Below are 20,108 nucleotides of genomic sequence, written 5' to 3' on the forward strand. Positions count from 1 at the left end.
TGCACGATACGGTCAGTCGCTACACACTGACATGCAAGATTGTCCATGAGTTTTACGAATGTCTGAACGAATGTTTTTGATTAACACGCACAATAAATGTGGACTACAAATCATTCAGCGCCAAACTGTTTGAGCTACCCAATTTAAGCATCTAATCCTACATGTGTCGTCTATATTTATAAAATTCATAATTTAATCACTCACTGTAGTTTCCAGTTTTGCCTCATCCTATCGTTTAAACGTGGTGCAAGGGGCAATACGATAATTCGTAGGTGCAGCAAGGTGTTTTCTCGTGAGGGCACTTGTGTACTGTGCCACTCAGTTTTTCGGGAAATTTCCGAACTAAGTACGAGAAGATCCCTTTTATGACATGAATTTCACATTATTATAAAATTTAACAAACGATAAAGAGCGCAGTGAGGTTTTCACTAGTGAGTAATTACACACACACACACACACACACACACACACATAAATGAAGACTTATACATCTTACTGAGAATGTAACCATGATGGTAAAACGACGGATAACATTTGTGTGAAAGCTGATTCTGCGTGATAAATTTCTCGTTAGCGCAGAGGCATTACTGAATTAATATAAACGAACCCTTGTGTACGCATAAATACCGAACATATTTAATTATGCATCTTGTAAGTATTTGCAACTATTCTTCACATGACACGTTCCATATTATAAATTTAGGGTGAATATAGTCTCTGTAACTCTTAATCACGTTGTCGGTGGTTTCAATTCCACTCTAATCTGTGAGACGATTCACGCGTTTTCGGGACGCCTTAGGTCATTTCAGCACCGATTACACGAAGCCTGTAGCTATAGTTGGATAACATTTTACTCATCAAATCGCTAAATTACGTCCAATGAACACACAATTACTTAACTTTTGATTTTGCTTTTCTGCAGTTTTTTATGACAGTGCGGAAATTTAGCTGAGCTGACCACTATTTAGACATTTATACGAACAGTGGAACGATTTTTATCATTTGTAAAAATTGTCTTCAGAATTCGTCTCTTTACCCCAGATACAACTGAGACGAGTTATCCCGTAGCAGCAAGCAGAGACCTAATACATTCCTAGTTGCCTATGGACACCAATGTTACCCGTTTTATTAAGTTTCGAATTACATATACAACCATACACACTTTTTACGTAGATGCACCATACATGGGGTGGTCAGAAACAATCTGAAATGCTTGTAAGTGTTATATCAGAACAAATATTAAGTCAAAATTGACCAGGTTTCGACGCTACTATGAGCGTCGTCTTCAGAATTAAACTAACTGTTCTAAAATATATTAGGTGTATAATAGATTAATAAAATTAAAGTTTGTACTGACTGGAAAGAGATGCACTACTTACAAGTCGTTGCAAACCTTATTCACTCAAGTACAAGCAGCCCTCAGGGGCTCGCCATCTTACTTACAACTATTCATGACGTCGCCTTTCCGGCTTAGATTTTTTTAAAATGTGACTTGTAAGTACTGCATCTCTTTCCAGTCAGTACAAACTATAATTTTACTAATGTATTATATATCTAATATGTTTTAGAACAGTTAGTTTAATTCTGAATACGACGCACATAGTAGCGTCGAAACCTGGTCAATTTTGACTTAATATTTGTGACCGAGGGCTTATTTGTTCCAATATAATTCTGACACCGTCACTGAATCTTAGCAGCTATGTTCAAAGTTTTATGCTTGTAAGTGTGTTCCAGCGTAAGCTGTACTGAGAAATTATTGTTAAGAAAAGATTCGATACGTGGCGGCGTTTCCGACTAAATTAGCGTTGAAGTTAGTCAACCAGGCCTTAGGGTGCGCAAGTTCAGGCTGCCTGACAGAGACGGAGTCGCCAAACGTGTTTTACATGTGTCTCTTAAAACCGAACAGGAGGGCTGTACAGAAATTGGACATGGGGCGGTAGTAAGGATGGAACCCGAGCCAAAGGCTGAGCAGTGTCGTGCGCTGTCATCCATGCTATTATGTCCGACGGGTGCTTGAATTGGCGCGCGCAACGGCCTGATTGGCTAGCTTCAGTGTTAATTAACTCGGCGCATCGTATCGGAGTTTTTTCTTAACAAATAGTTCTCAGCACAACCTTCCTTGCAACGCCCTTGTGCTTTTCAGACTGTCTTTGACCGTCCTGTGTACTTTACTTACTTATGTGCACCTTGGCGGAATGTAATGACTCTTCGCCGGCACTAACTTTTCACGGCGTTTACTTTATAGCTTCTCTCAGTTGCCAGTATGCTGTGATAGTAGGCCGAGAGATCTGCCCGTGTAGAGTCGAGGCTCGGTTTCGTAACTTGGGGGCGTCTTTGGAGTGACAGATGTAGGGGACGGCCCAAAGTTTGGTCCTCGACGAACATGCGCGGTTGTTTACGGTTTCAATAAAGTCGCTTCGTGTACTGTTGTCTGTGATTTATTCCTTCCCCCCTCGTATTTGAACTGGGTGCCGTTCCAGCTTGTTATAAATAGTTGCCGCTCTGTGAGGAAGTTTTATATGACTTGCCGCTGGCTCTCGGAAAAAGTTTTGAAATCAATACGCAAAAAATCTTCCGACGAGGGTAGCTCCTTATGCCGTTGTCACCTTTTCACGATGTCAGAAGGTGACAGACGACGAACTGTACAACTACTCATGTTTTTTGTCGCATTTCTTACAGGAAAACCCCGATCGGACGATTACGTTGTTACCTAAAGAGGCAAATCTTGGAAAACGACGTACATATGAATGACTCTGGATTGTTCATACAATGCACGATGCAAGAAGGACACAGTGGTGAATGAAACATTCCGAAAGCTGTAATGTGCCGTCAAGTTTCAGCCTTCCGCTGCCAGGCACTAAGAATTTAGAGTGCTTTCGTACCGAAAATTAAGTGCCTCACTAAATGGACGAAGAGGAGAGGGGTAGTTGCATCTCACTGGCACGACGGAAACGGAATCTCTCGAGACAACGCCCAAATTCACCTCTGTAAGATACTATTTTATTTTTTGGCGGCATCACTTCGTTTACGAGACAATCATAACCTGTTTCAGTTTTCAATGGCCATCTTGAGATTCTTGCAATAGAGAAAAGAAAAGTTTATATTAAGACCTGAAACAAGTACTTTCACTAGGACTACTTGTGAGCTTAAAAATGGTTCAAATGGCTCTGAGCACTATGGGACTCAACTGCTGAGGTCATTAGTCCCCTAGAACTTAGAACTAGTTAAACCTAACTAACCTAAGGACATCACAAACATTCATGCCCGAGGCAGATTCGAACCTGCGACCGTAGCGGTCTTGCGGTTCCAGACTGCAGCGCCTTTAACCGCACGGCCACTTCGGCCGGCTTGTGAGCTTAGTACAGTGCTATTAACATGTAAACGATTGATAACTACTGGCGAAATTTAGTTAAAAAGTGTTCTTGCGTTGAGAACTAAATATAAAATCAGAAATTATTATGCACATACAACCAAGTGTACGTTTCCGTTCCTACTCTTCGCACTAGATGCGCGCGTCTTCTGTAAGACTATCTTAAATCGTAAAGGCCGCGAAATATGATAAATATTGGAATGATATTTCAATCAGTTATTCATAAAATACGAAATTAGAATACAGGTCGTTGAAGCAGTAAAATATATTTAAAACAGAGTGACGTCAGTACAATAGGAGAGACCAGAGTACCAATCCTTATGGCATATTTTTCGGTGCCTGATAGCGCTACACTTTAAGTTGCTAGGTATTTTCTCCACTTGACATGAGCTTAGGAGAGTCGACACGGAAAGGACATCCAGCGTAGTTCCTTTTGGCAGCTCACTGGCACTCTTCCTCTGGCTGCGAGATGTCTACGTTAGCGAAGTAGAAGAAATGAAATAAACTTCTGAGTGATCAAAATGGGTATGCAACTAATGATATTTGAATATTTACGGCAATATACTTACCTGAGGTAGTCACTCCTTCATACATGTTCCAGCTAATTATGGGGTCTTCCTTCGAACGAGTGCCGCATTGTTCCGTGCGGGCCGCGTCTGCACTTTCTATGTTTTACGCAGTCAACGTAAACACCTCATATGCAGACGAAGTGTGCCACAGAGCTGCAACAAGGAAATACCCTGGTCTGCCACTCCTTGTCGTCTCACCTAAGATTACGTACAGTCGCGTAAACACCTAGCTACCCCATGTGCAGTGCGGACAGGCACGAAAAACGTATCGCAAATATTGGTAATCTGTCTCTTTCAATGTAAGGACCTCACTCTGCTTTAAATAGGTTTCAAAGTTTTAACGACCTGTATTCCACTTTCATGCTTCATGAATAACTGAAATAGTATTTGTCGCATTTTACGATTGAAAATTGTCTAGCGCAGGGAGTAGGGAAGGAAAAGAACATTGTGTTGTATGTATGCAGGCTGCTTTAGCTGCCCCTACCTCAAAGATTTTATGCAACCAGCAACGCCTTCAAAATCTATGCACGACATTTCCATATTCTCCCACACACTACGCGCGAACTATTAGTTCAACGGAAGAAAAATGAAGAACTTTTTTGTAGAACATTTAATGTAGTTATATTTTGTACTGGGATTGGTTTTCGCTGGAGACTATGGTTTTCGAGTTATCAAGAAAAACGCGTTTAAAGGTGACTTTTCTGGGTTTCCTTGAATAACTGGAAAACTAGGGCCTCTAGCGTAAGCGTATCTCAGCACAGAATTTAACTGCAGTAAATTTCCGACAAAAATATCCTGTTCGTTTTTTTATGAAAGACGAATAGTTTGAGCAAAGAGAGCGAGAGAATACGAAAATCTTTTGGGGGTATTTGAAGGCTTTGTTGGTTCCATAAGACCCATGGGTAGTGGCAACTGAATCACCTTGTAAAATTCCGTGATTTTCTATTTTACGTTTAGCTGACAGCCCACGAACATTTGTTCACCAAATGCCGCCCATAGGTACGGAGCATATGTGTGTTAATACCCCTTTACGAAACTCAGAAACAGATCTATCGGAAATAATTGTACTTGTGTCAGATCTTATTACAAACGTTCGTTTCCTCTGTTGTAGCACATGAAGACGGCCTTTTAAGGCCAAAACCGTTTATGATTGAATCAAAAGTGTTTGTGTCAAAAATAGAAAAAACTACCTTACAGAGGCGAATTTAGGCGTTGGCTCTATTGATTCCAGTGTCGTGTCATTGAGATGAACATGCCATTTTCAGCTTCTTGAGGCACTTGAGTTTCGCTATGAAGGAACTCAAATTTTTCTCAGTGACTGGCAACCTTGAAGACAAGTGACAGTTTTTCGGAATATTTTGGCCACCACTGTGTGTTTTCCGCATGGTGCGCAATGTGAACAGTGTTTTAGGTGCTCAACATGTGCAACGCTTTTGAGGAACGAAACGTCACTACAACAGGGAGAACACGTGCGTGAACGCAACGACAGCAAATTTCTTCACTGAGTTGCCTATGTGCAGGCGAGTACTAATCCGGTGCGAGAATTCGGAGCGGATGTTTCGTCTACATGTTCTGACACGCCTGCCCCCTAGTGGCTCGGTCTGCAACTACGATCCGGCACGTATTACAGATCGAAACATGGTGAGACGCTCTATCCACTGATATGTGTAACTTCCCTGTATGTCTTGTAGTTTCCGCACAGTAGCCTTCAGGAACCTCAGAGGTACTTACAAATAACCGTGCATTGTCGCTTTCTTGGAGGTAGAACGACCTTACGAGATTTCCGCTTCGTTCCTGCGCTGGTAGTTCATTATTGCCGTTTTGTTTCGAATAGTTGGCTTCCTGCACTGTTTGCTTGTCGCGTGCGCTAACAGGTCGGCGCGCCATCTCTTGGAATAGCTAAGGCAGGCAGCCGCATACGATACGCTGTTTAAACGCAGGCGATTGCGAGCAGGGAACGGCCAATTGAGATCTTTGATAACAAGTAGTCGCTATTAATTTTATCTCTCCTCCGTTGTAATTCTCCCTTTCTCCGTAGTTCGGTGACTGCTGAGATCTCAACTTGAGGGAACCGTTAAATTATTAAAGGCGATAGCTGCAGACCAAGTTCTCGTTGTCGCAACGACAGCGTAAAAAGCCGAGCATTGCCGTCTCAACGGACTTATTCGGCCGCCAGCTGAACAGTTATCCTTTGCGATGGAAGTGTGAACTATCTGGCCAGTGACACGACATTATCACGCCTTTTTAACTTAACATTAACGTATAAATAACTAACTACTGAAATCACACACACACACACACACACACACACACACACACACACACACACACACACACACCTGGAAAGAAGGTAATTACTGTCACCGAAAGAAGACGTTATTTTCCTTGTAACTCAGCATTCTGAAAACTAAAATTTCAGCCAAGAATGTCCTTCATCACCTACTTTATTGAGCATAATTCTTTACTGGAACATATACTTTGCTCTGCAGTGTAATAAGTAACTATGAAACATGAACTTTCTGTTCGCAGATGTCCAAGCAGTTATAACAGAATCAGAAGGCGATTTACAAAAGACGACCTACAGACTATGTTTGGTAACAAAAAAGTGTGATTTTGGAATGTCTACACCTAAGACACACCATAAATATTTCAGAAGGGGAATGTTCAACATAAGAGGCCAGCTTTTTTTAAGAGATTAATGTATTTAAATACATTATTTATAGTTTAATTTCACAAATCCAGTGACATTTCCTCCAGTATCAAACCATTCTTAGATGGAAAATCTAGCGTCCATTATACAATATTAGAACCATGACAGTCCCCATAATTCTTTATGGAGTAATGTCAAGCACCGACCCAAAAATAAATGAAGAATCCAGGTAGCAAAAATGATAGATCTAAAATGAAGGTGAGTATTTGTAATGCAAGTACTACAAGAAATTGAAGCACACCAAACAATGTGGTTAGCTGATATTGATAGAGTGGCCAAGAATGCATAATCCAAAAAAGGACAGTCAAATGAAAAAAGTAAACCGTTCATTATTTCCAAATTAATTGCCATATCTGTTAATACATTTATGCCACTCTGAGACAAGACGGTCAATGCCTTCATGGAACAGTGTTTGCTGCTGCATGTGGAACTATGATGGCACCCAGGTGTGCGCCTCTTCGTCCGAACCAAATCGATGTTCACAAAGATTTCTTGAGAGCTATAAAAACATGAAAATCACGTGGGGTGCGACCAAAACTTTATGAAGGATGTGTAAGGGCTTCCCAGCGAAATTTATGAAGCGTATTCGAAACATCCTTGGCAACACGAGCGCAAACTCAGATGTTGCCAAGGTTGTTTCGAGTGCGCAGCAGAAGTTTCGCTGTGACCCATTTTACATCAATCAGTCCAGATCTCTCACCACAATGTTTCAAAATGTTTAGAGCCCAGAAGGAGGCATTTGTGGCTGTCAGTTTGCTTCGAACGAACAGGCGCGATCCTGCACGCCTGAGTACGATCATGCTTCGGTAGGCAACAGCAAACATTTTTGCGTAAAGGCATTGGCCGTCTTATCTCACAGTCGGACTAAGATATTAACTCCTTTTCATTTGATTCCCATTATATAATTACAAAGCCATAGGAAGACGTAGTACAGGAAGAATACAAGAAAGATGAAAAGAACAATTCTGAGATCCCTGAAACCGGGACAATTTTCGTAATCTTTAATGTTGATCATGATGAAGACGATAATGAATACTGCACAACCATAACATGGTTCGTATATTTTGCCGTTTCGACGACATAACGTTAGGTAGCATTTTTTTAACTTCTTTTATTAATCATGGTACTTTCCCTTTTACTAATGGCAAGATATTTCTTGCCATAAACTGCTGTAGTGGCCAATGAAATTATGGTACACTCACTTACATTCGGATTACATTGCTGTTAATCCTTTTCGAGTCTCCGCTTGAACAGAAGTGTGTGTTGTAATCACTGTTCTATTAACAAACTAACAACACAGAGTTGCATAATGAATGAAGAAAAACTTGGGAAACGTTTGTAACTGGAACGAGAAAGGTTGGGCGATTGATATTACAGTCACGCTGGCCACACGAGCGTGTTATTTCTAGAAATGAAATGCAGTGAGCGTATGGCATCGTTGGCTTGGAGGTCCCATCTCGGGAAGCTCGGCCGCCAAGTGCAAGTCTTATTTCAGTCGACGCCACATTGGGCGACTTGGGCGCCGGTGATGGGAATGAAATGATGACAGCACAACACCCAGTCCCTGAACAGAGAAAATCTCCCACCCGGCCGAGAATCGAACGGGGGTCCACTTGCGTGGGAGGCGAGCACGTTACCATCTAGAAATATGTAACCAGAAATTGCCTAAATCCTCCTTTGTGGAGAACAACTGTTGCTTTCGAATGAGCAACGGAATCAAAAAGGAAGTGTTTTAGTACTCCCCAGAGAGGTTGTAGTATTTGGGCGGAGTAATGACCGGTCGGTCTGTCATCTTTATTTAGGTTATCGGAGACTACTCAATATAGCTTAAAGGAATACTGGAACAGCACACTTATACAAAGTCTGCAACTAATTTTCTGACGATATTACCGCTCAATCCAATGTGAACCCATTGGGATTCATTATCAGTCGTGAAATCTGAAAAATGCACTCACGAAAATGGGAAATGTTGCACCAAGAGACACCACTTTAATATTTACAAAGCTTGGCGTAGAGTTTCGTTAATTAACGGGTGCTAAATGATTACATTTCATTCAATTCATAACTGATGTCCACCTACAACATCAGTTTCAGGTGTGAACCCCATGTGGAGAAACACACCCCTAAATTCGTTATAACACAGACACAGACAGTCTCCTAACGTCATCTTCCGGAATTTGTTTCTGTGAAGATTTCTGACTATATGCTGACAGATGAAGTGACTAAGAAGACCAGTCAAGAACCGATACATCCCTCAAGGCGTCAACTGCAGTGCAAGATTTTTTGTTGTCCTCCTAGTAATTCCATGCGATTGGGTACACTGGTTACAAAAGACTTGACACCAGGGGACATCGTTCTAGTCACATATTTGTGAGTATTCCACCTCCTTCAGATAATTACTAAATCAGTCCTGTTGTCATATACTGTACATACCCGCTCCATAAATTCAGGAGTTTGAGAGTTATAAGTCTCGTGAATCGCTGATTTTTACGATCTTTCACCAACTCGTCCACTGATGAGTTAACGTCGATCGGACCGACACAGACAATAGCTGAACACCGTAGTATTATATCAACTTACCATTTGGCTCTATAAATACACCATGCTAGTCTCTGTTACCCCTGGAGTGGTGTCAGTGGTAAACTATGTCAGCTTTAGGTCTCAACACAGCTTCCAATAACCTATTCCCAGCAGTTCCTGGTGATTCTTCAAATGGTTCAAATGGCTCTGAGCACTATGGGACTTAAAATCTATGGTCATGAGTCCCCTAGAACTTAGAACTACTTAAACCTAGCTAACCTAAGGACATCACACAACACCCAGTCATCACGAGGCAGAGAAAACCCCTGACCCCGCCGGGAATCGAACCCGGGAACCCGGGCGTGGGAAGCGAGAACGCTACCGGGTGATTCTTCTTGGTGGTTCTCTGCCCGTAAAACTCATCTCGACTTCAGCAGTTCAGAAGAATTATCCTTCCTTCCTTTCGTGGTGTAGCTCTTCTGGAAGGACATCTTCTTGCGACACTGCTCACATGAGTCCATCTCATCGCAATCAGTTGTGTAATCAATGCCCTATAGCCTAATGGCTGTGCGATATCGAGGTTCGGTGCTCATATGTCCCTCATGATAACTGAGGTGCATGTTGTGCTAAAATCTCCACCTGAAAAGTTCAGCAAGGTTAAACAAGCGTAATACCCATTACGTACTCACACGATTCCTCTTCTGTAGCAATGGATTTTCTATGTACTCCAAATAAGCGGCATAATGAGGAAATTTTAACCGACATATATCACAGGGATGCACGTACTGGAGTACAGATTTAGTAGCGTTCCATCAAGATGTTCAACTTGAACACTTTCCACCTCCTATCGCCTTCAATTACTTTTGTAGTTCGTCGATATGCTTCTTGCAACTGCAAATGCCAGACGGATCTGGGTTCTAGAGGCTTCCAGTAGCATTGCACATTAAATTCGTGTTGCCATAGAATGTAAAAAACCATTAAAAATACAGGGTGTAACGTTATAGCTGCAGGGATTTGTGTTGGCGACTGAGGACGGTGCAATGAACACTGTTACATTAGTATTTACGTCATTTGGAGACTAATACTTATTGCTATTACAAATCGTATATTTTTTGGTTGGTTGGTACCTCAGAGTCCATGTGTAGAGTCAATAATAATGCTTATTTTCCCCTGTGCAGCAGATTAGGTGTTGAACGTGGACACGTCGCCTCAAAACGGTCAATCTACACGGACAGTCGTGGATCACTCAGTGATGCAATTGCAGCTGTGCAGAAAACATCCGGTAGTAAATTACATGACGTGGTTGGGGAAAGAAAGTTAGACGCAGAGGAAAGACAACCAACACACCCACATGTGTACATATAAAACTACAACCTACAAAAATCTCTCCACTTGTAACCGATATGAACATTTCCCGTATGACAGAAAATTAGTGCGTGCGCACCTCATAAAAATTCAGTTACAAATTTTATACGTAGTAGATGAAGAAGTCTACCACTGTCGGAGACGAAGTAACAGGAAATTTCGCTGGACTTATCCAGTAATACATCGTTAGACTAGCAGTACATTATTGTATTACGAATGCATGATTTTACACGTGCGAATTTGCACAGGCTAATGAAGACGTCTCAAGTTATTACGAACAGCACTTACACACACTTAAGGTATCACATGCCATCTACTGTCAAAGTTTCTCAGATTTGTTTGGTACAATGGTATTTTAAATATATATTTCGGTACACAATGCGTTTTACGAACAGAACACCAGGGTTCGTTCGTTTTTGTGTGTCCATCCTTCTCATTGGAGGTTTGACGGACTTCGTCCTTCTCTTATGTAATAAATTGGAACACCCATAGCCGTTCTTATGATGTTATTTATTACATGGTTAAGAGTTTCGCTGCTTCAGTACGTCATCTTTAGTACTTAATTGACATTATGGGGGTTAACTCAAATCGTATACACGATTCCATCAGTGGCCAACATCTATGATTTGGTTGAACGACGTTCATCGTAGTTACAGTTGCTCTGCGAAAGCCAGTTCATAGATATTCGAAGAGAGAAAGGATGTCTTTCGACGGAAAACAGATATTCGGCTTAGAACGCCCCCCCCCTCCCCCCTAATGCTGTATCGTAAAGTGCCGTATCTTCCACGCCCGCAGCAGAGTATCTTAAGATTTTGTTTCATATATTCCAAACCGAGGTCATGTATAGTAAACAAAAGCCTCCTATGTTAAATATGGGCTTCTCTGCGAGTGAATGTAAGTCTTCCATCACTTAAGTCATAGTATGTAAGTGTCAGAATAACATCTCACATACCGTAAAAAAAAAAAAAAAAAAAAAAATTGCTAACTAGGATTTACGAAATGCGCAGGGTAGTCTTCGTGTGAAGTCATACACTTCTTCTATTCCGAGATTCCTGGAACGATTCGACAATTTAAATACGAAGCGTAATGTTGGTAAATGTAAGTACAATAAACTTCTCGTCATAAGAAAAAGGTAAAACGCCACATTAGTTTTTTTAAACTTACTCACCTTCCTTATGCCTTGCGCTTCATATATTTAAATCTCGATATCTTTCGTAGACTGCAAGTAAACTGACTGATAAGTAAACTTACACATATATACAAATGAGGGAATTCTCAAATCAACTTTGCTGCTTTTTTTTCCTCAGACACGACTTGTACATAGCGCTAACCACAACTGCTCTTTGTGTGTGTGTGTGTGTGTGTGTGTGTGTGTGTGTGTGTGTGTGTGTGTGTTTGTATATATGGAAGGAGAGCACAAGTGTTGATGTTAACAAACGGTACGAGTGATGTTGCTTACTGACTTCACAAGTGAAGCACTGAAGTTTTCTGTCGACGTAGTTGCTGTTTCTGCGCAAAAATATTCACAACTAACTCAATTGAAAATGTGGAAATTAGATGCTGTTTTGAGTAGCGCTTCAGTGTCCTTCCCGGTAACATCTGAAAACGATTTTTATCCTCCCCTCCTCCCCGCTGAGATAATAGTCAAAAAGTGAAAAGGTGCCGGAGAAATCAGAAGTTCTTGTTCCGCGAATTCTTGTCATTCTCCGCCTTTACTCGTCCACCGAATCCCGTGGCTGTCAGAATAATACTCTATTTTCATGTTCGGTAATTTTAAAGGAAGCAATAACTTAGATTTTTCTGGAAGTTGCGTTGCCTAGAGAATACGCCAGAAACCTTTAAAGAAATCTGGTTTTTGTGGAACGTAACCTTTCCAGGAAGAGACTGACAGAATACTTTGTCGTTCTAATTAGATGAAACTGCATAAATTAACGTTAATTTATTTCTTACCACTTAATATCCAGTTACGCAGAAGTTAATGGGCTAAAAGTGCGTTGATTTCTTTCTTGTGATATTCCAAAGTTTGTTGCACCCACACGTGTCATTGACTTCACTCTCTGGTATCATGAGAAACACTACTGCGCATGCGTAGTATGGATCAGGATATTCCGGTGCTCGTGTTTCGGGTTCTATTGCAGATAAAAAGGTAGGGACAGCCCTTGGGCTAGGGACCATTTGTACATCCAACAGAAGGATCGTCATATTGTCACTATCCTACAGTAAAGGTCAAAGAATATCACACACCCCCTCATGCTTGGGTAACTGGAAAAAATTTGTCAGCTCTTTATCATTTGATGTGTCACCAGTGGATTCCAAGGCGGCTATGTACAGCAAATGGCTGAAATTTTTGCGATATGTTTCTAAAAACACGAACAACCTTGAATTTTTTTTATGTTTTTATCCGTTACCAAGATACAGAGATTCAAAATTTACCCTTCCTCCGCACGTTAAAAACCATATGAGAATAAATCTAAATAATAAATACCCGCCACAAATTGCTTAAATTTTAGTGATATAGACTCTTTATATTTATCTAGAAGTTCACACCTCCCCGTTTGCAAAAATCATTGCGGTTGCAGATAAACACCCCAAAAACTTTTTTTGGGGTGTCAGAATTCAGACGAGGTACAAATTGCTGTCATTTTTCCAATGTATTCCTAAGATCCCGATCTCGAACAGTCCTGAAAAATTTTCTTCATATCTTTATCCGTTTCTGTGATACATAAGTTGTAAGGTATCCGACATCTACACGTAAAATACGCACGTAAAACGCCGTGCGAGACGAAAACGTAGCTCAGAAACTATACTGTAAAGTGATCTCCGTTATCATCTTGCAACCTTACGTTGTAGTACTAAAGAACGTCTAAAATGTTTTGCACGTAAAATCTGGTCTGAAGTGAATAATTTATTTTAATTTATTTCAGTTTCACATAAGCAAATTATCTGAATTTTACCTACCAATACATTTATTTTCATATTATATACATGCCCTGCTGCAGCAGGAAAAGAAGGAAACGAACGGTAAGATGTTCTTATCGGAGGACAAAAAGTACCATTATTTTTGTGTTTATTTAAAAGACTCTGACTGAAAAGTAGAGGACTGTCTCATTCCGCCTTCCTCAGCAGCTTCAAAAATTTTCTCAAAAATTTTAACATGCTATCAAAAGTATCCGGACAACTGGCTGAAAATGACTTACATGTTCGTGGCGCCCTCCATTGATAATGCTGGCATTCAGTATGGTGTTGGCCCACTCAGTAGCTACATGTGTGGTAAACATGGTATGAAGATATGCTGTGGAAGTTACTAATTGGAGTCAACCAGTGGCTTCCACACTATATTTTCGTGCCATGTTTACTGCACATGTAACTACAGTATTGATTTTAATTCTGTGACTCAACTGCACTTTGGCTGCAAAACTTGTTTGCTACCTGTCTACCAGACGTTTCGATCATTTTGTACTTACCTACACGCTGCGACATCCACTCAACAGGTCTTGAAGAAGACAACACGCAACAAAATCTAATTAGTCGCAACATTATTGTACTTGGTAATGGCGTAAAGTCGAAATCAAATTAGTAATATAAAGTGAAGTCTGTGTAGTAAAATAGAGGAAATGTCATTCGAACATTTTTTCTATTTTTTTGAGTCGTCCGTCTTCTGACTGGTTTAATGCGGCCCACCAATTTCTCACCTATGCCAACCTATTCATCTCAGAGAGCACTTGTAATCTACGTCCTCATTATCTGCTGGATGTATACCAATCTCTGTCTTCCTCTACAGTTGTTGGTCTCTACAGCTCCCTCTAGTATCATGGAAGTCAGTTCCCGATGTTTTAACAAATGTCCTATCATCCAGTCCTTTCTCCCTGTCAGTGTCTTCCACATATTTCTTTCCTCTTAGTTTCTGCGCTGAACCTCCTCGTTCTTTACCTTATCAGTGCACCTAATTTTCAACATTCGTCTGTAAAACCATATCACAATGGCTTCGATTCTCTCCTGTTCCGGTTTTCCCACAGTCCATGTTTCACTACCACACAATGCTGTACTCCAAACGTATATTCTCAGAAATTTCTTTCTCAAATTAAGGCCTATGTTTGATACCAGTAGACTTCTCTTGGACAGCAATGACCTTTTTGCCAGTGCCAATCTGCTTTCGATGTCCCCCTTGCTCCGTCCGTCAGTGGTTATTTTGCTAGCTAAGTAGCAGAATTCCTGAACTTCATCTAATTCGTGACCATCAATCCTGATATTAAAATTCTCGCTGTTCTCACCCTGCTACTTATCATTACTTTCGTCTTTCTTCGATTATTCTCAATCCATATTCTGTTCCTATAGGACTGTCCATTCCATACAGCATATCATGCGATTCTTCTCCACCTTCACTTAGGATAGCAATGTCATCAGCGAATTGTATCATTGATATTCATTCACCTTGAATTATAATTCCACTCCTAAACCTTTCTTTAATTTTCATCATTGCTTCATCGATGATGTACAGCCTGAACAAGTAGGGTCGAAAGACTACATCCCTGTCTTACACCGTTGTTAATCCGAGCATCTCGTTCTTGGTCGTCCACTCTTAAAATTCTCTCTTGGTTCTTGTACGTATTGTACATTACCCACCTCTCCCTATAGCTTACCCCTATTTTTCTCAGAATTTCAAACATCTTGCACCATTTTACGCTGTCGAATGATTTTTGGAGGTCGACAGATCTTATGAACGTGTCTTGATTTTTATTTAGTTTTGCTTCTATTATCAACTGCAATGTCAGAATTACCTCTCTGCTTCCTTTAACTTTCCTAAGGCCATACTGATCATCTAACATGTCCTCAATTTTCTTTTCCATTCTTCTGTGTATTATTCTTGTCGGGAACTTGGATGCCTGAGATGCTAAGCTGATTGTGCGAGAATTCTCGCACTTGTCGCCTCTTGCAGTGTTCAGGATTGTGTGGATGATATTTTTCCAAAAGTATACGGTATATTGCCAGACTTATACATTCTACACATCAAAGTGTTTTTTTTTGCCACTTCCCCTAATGATTTTAGAAATTCTGATGGAATGTTATCGATCGTTTCTGCCTTATTTGATATTAAGCCCTGCACAGCAAATACTGATTCTAATACTGGACCCCTGTCTCTTCTAAATCGACTCCTCTTTCTTCTTCTATAACATCAGACCAGTGTTCTACCCCATGGAGGCCTTCCATGTATTCTTGCACCTATCCGTTCTCTCCTCTGTATTTGACAATGGAATTCCGGTTGCACTTTTATTGTTACCACCCTTAAGATAAGAATAACCTTAGAAGAAGTTCGCGGTTTTTTATTGTTGCCTGCTGTGGAAAGATACACGGTATTGATTATTGGTTGAAGTACCTGCGGTAGGAGGCACTCGGCCGCGAGGCGACGCGGTAGGTAGTTGTTGGGTGTGCGCGGCGCGCGTGACCTGCGGGCTAGCGGCTCCCAGGGGCTGCGCTCGCGGCAGATAACGCGACCAGCAGAGGCAGACGCCCCGCCATCTGGCCCTGCGCGCCGCCTGACTTGCATAGCAAGAATGCAGCCAGCACGGCGCTCCGCACCGGCCTCTACTACCACTCTTCTGCCATTACACTCACCAGTACTCGCGGTGTCAAGTGCGCCAGTGTAGAAGATTGCCTCAACAGATATTGCCACTCTTCTCTGTACACAAGAAACTCCGTGTTCTACAGTATATGTGTCACTAGTGAATGTTCATTTAAAGTTTCGCATATTAAGACCTCTTGCTTTGTGAGAATAAGCTCAGCCGGGTGACTACTAACGATGTCAGATTCATATTGCCTCAAAGATATCTTAGGCTTCTATATCTACATCTACATAATTACTCTGCAATTCACAACTGAGTGCGTGGAAGAGGATTCATCGAACCACCATCAAGCTATTTCTCTATCGTTCCACTCTCGAAACGCGCCCGGGAAAAAACAAGCTCTCAAATCTTTCTGTGCGAGCTCTGATTTCTCTTATTTTATCCTTAAGATCATTTATGCCTGAGTAGGTCGACGCCAACAGGATATTTTCGCCATCGGAGGAGAGAGTTGGTGGTTGACTTTTCACGAGAAGATCCTGCCGCAACGTAAAACGCTTTTAGTTTAGTGATGTCCACTCTGATTCGCATGTCATGTCCATGGCACTCGCTCCCCTACGCAGCGTTAACACTCTCTCCCCTTACTCCGCGTTAATATGAAACGAGCTCCTCTTCATCGAACTTTTTCGATGTCCTCCGTCAGTTCTATGCGATGCGGATCCCATACAGCCCAGTAGTACTCCCGAAGAGCGCAGACAAGAGTCTCTTTAGCAGACCTACTGCGTTTCCTAACTGTCCTGCCAATAAATCGCAGTCTTTGTTTTGCTTTCCCCACAACATTATCTGTTTGATAGTACCAGTCTAAGTTCTTCGTAATTGCAATCCGTAAATATTCAGTCCAATTTACAGCATTCACATTTGTGTGATGTATCGTGTAACCGAAATTTAGCGGATTTCTTTTGGCTGTCATGGGGATGACCTCACACTTTTCATTATTTAGAGTCAGTTGCCCCTCTTTGCACCACACAGATATCTCTTGAAAATCAGTTTGCAATTCGCTTCGTTAATGTAGTGAACACTACTCTATCAGAAGTATCCGAGCCCCCTGTGTAATGCGGTGCTGATCACTAGATGGTGCGAGAGGCAGACCCTCCAGTATAAAAAGAGTCAGAGAGAATTGTGTTTGCGGTAAAGACGCAGTAACAGCGCAATCCGTCGGTCAGGAGATCTCGAACATGGATTAGACATGGTATGTTAGGTAACAGATACATCAGAGACGTTTCAACACTTCTGCAACTGCTCATGTTGACTGCTAGTGATGTGATTGAGTAGTGGATACGCAAACGTACCACCGGGGCTTAACAAAAGGTAGACAGACCTTGACCACTGACGGACAGGTACCGTCGAAAGTTGCGGATGTTGCTTGTAAAACATCTTATTATATCAGCTGGAGAAATTACTTGTGAATTCCAAAGTGCTACGACCAGTCCCGCTACCACAGTTATTCTGCGCAGAGAGTTAAATGTAATGAGCTGTGTAGAATGGTCAAGCACCTCCTCGCAAGCCACACATTTCTTTTAGCGACGCTTGACGTGGGTTTAGACCACTCACTGGACAGTAAGAGACGGGGAACGAGTGATATGGAGTAGTGAATCATACTGTATCCTGTGACAAAGTGATGGATGGGTTTAGTTTGGCTACTACCAGGAGAACTTTACCGGCCGCCATGTGTAGTGTCATCATTGAAGTACTGAGGTATTCGTGCTAGGTATGGGAGTGTTTCTCGTGTTTAGCGCGTGGTTCCCTTATTGCTCTCACGAAAACGCCAAATTTGCGAAGAATATGAAGTCACTGTACAGCATTATGTGCCGTGAACAGTAGAGGAACAGTTCGGACACCTTGACTGTGTCAGGATGACAATGCACCCTGTGATAAAGCAGCATCTGTGAAGCAACGGTTTGTGGGCAATAACATTCCTGGAATGGACTGAAGTACCCAGTACCCAGAGCCGCTATTTGGAACCAATAGAACATCTTTGGGTTGACTTATAATGTCGACTTCGCTACAGAACTCAACGTACAATATCACTAAATTATCTGGTTTCGGCACTTGGTGAAGCATGTGTTGCCGTTACTCTATAGGCATTCAGACGTTCTGAAAGTGAAGCCAACGGTAATCAAGTCTTCATAAAGGCGAAGGGTGGACATTCTCGGTATGGACGGTGACTAGTAGGTATTCGGATACTTTTGACCATATACAGCATATCAATGATAGACGTGACTTGCGCATTACGTGGACCAATGTACGAAGGTGGATGTCAAATCAGATGACGATAACACTAGAAAAATTGTAAATATAATTGTACGTGTAAAAACGTTATAGGGGGAACTACAATTTGGCTCAGAACAACCTGGACCGACTGACAATAGAACCCAAGACCTCTGTATTGTAATCGGTCACCTAGCGACATTTTCTTCCATCTGTCCTCCAGTTACAGCTTCATCGTGTATGCTTGTTTCCGCTTGGTTCTTCAATTTCAATACCCAATCACATAGGAACGATCCGGCAGTGAACCGCTGTACTAAGAGGCAAACTGCATCTTTCCTGTGTTGAATTTTAATGAACAAGTAACCCCTATCCCAGTTATTAAAATAATGTAATTCCCATCTTTCAAAGATTACAGATTTTTGAAGTTTGATGGAAATTGCTAACTGCTCTCATTATCAAATACTAGGCCTTAATTTGGGGAAGGAGAGACCAGTTGAGTATCAAACATAGGCCTTAATGTGAGGAAGAAATTTCTGAGAATGTTGGTTTGGAGCACAGCGTTGTATGGCAGTGAAACACGAACTGTTTGGAAACCGAAACAGGAGAGAACTGAAACACTTGAGATGCGTTCCTACGAAAGTCATTGCACCAATCATCCATCGTGTGCAGGTCATCTCCTGTTCGCCAAGTCTTCTCACGTTGCTACCTTCTTATAAGCAACTGCATCGTCTAAGAACAACCTTATAGATCTTCCGATGTTGTCCACTACGAAATTTATTATATACAAACAATAACGGTTCGTCGCACTTATTTGGGATAATTGTCAAATTACCTGTACATCTGTTGATTTTCTTCCACCAAGAACGATGTTTTAAGTTCTATCTTCTCCGAAGTCCTGTATCCAGTGACAAATCTGGTCCGATATTCAGGAAACTCGTATTATGTTCACTGAATGACAGAACTAAACTTTATCAAATGTGTTCTTGCAGTCAAGACAGTTATTTCACAAAATCCCTGTAGAAATTCACAGTTATCTCATCCGGTCCAGATGTTTTCCATTATTATCCAATTGTAGAGACAAGAAAAATTCCAAGTCTTTATATTTTCTGTAATTTTTGAAAACATTTCTCGTGGAGAACAGAGATTTTTCTTAGTACTTTAAAACGAAGATAAACAGTCTCGACTGAGCAGTTGACGTTCATGGAGTTCGTAAAGCCTCCTCCGTTCACCGCCACTGTCTACCTACATGGTATGAGGTCTGAAGACGGTCAGTAACTGATCGAAACCCGTAATCACAAAAATAAACTTTTCTAGCGGTCGAGACTGTATGTTTTCGTTTTAAAATGTATATTTTCTACCCAAAAGAACTACAAGCGAATTCTCTATTCTGTGCCTAGACTTTTCCTTCTTCTCTCGTGTTTTCTATATTTTCCTTGTTCTTCTTCGTACCCCTTTTCTTTTAGTTCGTCCGACGTTCTCAATAATTTCCACTTACAGTGACTGTCTGTTGTGTATGGTGACAATTGGCAGCTGTCACTTCGAAGTGCTACAAGGATACTAGCTCGTCACATGGTTGTCCTAGGATTCGTAAGAAGCGCTTCGAGATATACGGAGACCGATGTGCGTTAAGGAACCGGTTACTGAAGAGAACCTCATCCGATGAATGCTGGCAGCATGGAGATGCTCTCTGCCTCATTTTGAGCAGGCGTCTCTAAGAATCTGAAGTGCACAGGGACCTCGCACCTCAT

The sequence above is a fragment of the Schistocerca piceifrons genome, chromosome 4 (genome assembly GCF_021461385.2).
Source record: "Schistocerca piceifrons isolate TAMUIC-IGC-003096 chromosome 4, iqSchPice1.1, whole genome shotgun sequence".
Lineage (NCBI taxonomy): Eukaryota > Metazoa > Arthropoda > Insecta > Orthoptera > Acrididae > Schistocerca > Schistocerca piceifrons.